The sequence below is a fragment of the Chiloscyllium plagiosum genome, unplaced genomic scaffold (genome assembly GCF_037043375.1).
Source record: "Chiloscyllium plagiosum isolate Xiang-an unplaced genomic scaffold, Cpla_swu_hap1 HiC_scaffold_35, whole genome shotgun sequence".
Taxonomy (NCBI): Eukaryota; Metazoa; Chordata; class Chondrichthyes; order Orectolobiformes; family Hemiscylliidae; genus Chiloscyllium; species Chiloscyllium plagiosum.
The window spans coordinates 15,131,694-15,133,017 of NW_028270173.1; positions in this window are offsets into that span (position 1 = coordinate 15,131,694).

Genomic DNA, 1,324 nt, shown 5'->3' on the forward strand with positions numbered 1-1,324 from the left:
CGGCGCAGTCTTGGAGGACCGAAGGGAATATTCCTGTGTGATGAGAAAGTGAGGTCTGCAGATGCTGGAGATCAGAGCTGAAAATGTGTTGCTGGAAAAGCGCAGCAGGTCAGGCAGCATCCAGGGAACAGGAGAATCGACGTTTCGGGCATAAGCCCTTCTTCAGGAATGAGGAAAGTGTGTCCAGCAGGCTAAGATAAAAGGGAGGGAGGAAGAACTTGGGGGAGGGGTGTCGGAAATGCGATAGGTGGAAAGAGATCAAGGTGAGGGTGATAGGTCAGACTGGGGTGGGGGCGGAGAGGTCAGGAAGAAGATTGCAGGTTAGGAAGGCGGTGCTGAGTTCGATGGATTTGACTGAGATAAGGTGGGGGGAGGGGAAATGAGGAAACTGGTGAAATCCCTTGTGGTTGGAGGGTTCCTAGGCGGAAGATGAGGCGCTCTTCCTCCAACCGTCGTGTTGTTGTGGTCTGGCGATGGAGGAGTCCAAAGACCTGCATATCCTTGGTGGAGTGGGAGCGGGAGTTGAAGTATTGAGCCACAGAGTGGTTGGGTTGGTTGGTCTGGGTGTCCCAGAGGTGTTCTCTGAAACGCTCTGCAAGTAGGCGGCCTGTCTCCCCAATATAGAGGAGGCCACATCGGGTGCAGAGGATGCAATAGATGATGTGTGTGGAGGTGCAGGTGAATTTGTGGTGGATATGGAAGTTTCCTTTGGGGCCTTGGAGGGAGGTGAGGGGGGAGGTGTGGGCGCAAGTCTTGCACCTCCTGTGGTTGCAGGGGAAGGTGCCGGGAGTGGAGGTTGGGTTGGTGGGGGGTGTGGATCTGACAAGGGAGTCACAGAGGGAGTGGTCTTTACGGAATGCTGATAGAGGAGGGGAGGGAAATATATCCTTGGTGGTGGGGTCCGTTTGGAGATGGCGGAAATGACGGTGGATGATGCGCTGTACATGGAGATTGGTGGGGTGGTAGGTGAGGACCAGTGGGGTTCTGTCCTGGTGGCGGTTGGAGGGGCGGTGTTCAAGGGCGGAGGAGCGGGAAGTGGAAGAGATGCGGTGGAGGGCATCGTCGACCACGTCGGGGGGAAATTGTGGTCCTTGAAGAACTTGGCCATCTGGGTTGTCCATTTTTGGAACTGGTCCTCCTGGGAGCAGATGTGGCTGAGACGAAGGAATTGGGAATTCCTGTGTGATATTTCTCTTCGTTCTATTACACACAAAGTCCTCCCTCCCACTTCGGGAACATGAACCATCCGTCTTTCTCTGCCCCAGAATGACGGCTGTTCCCTAATGGGAACCTTGCCGGCAGGAATTGTTAAAAAGAAACCCGG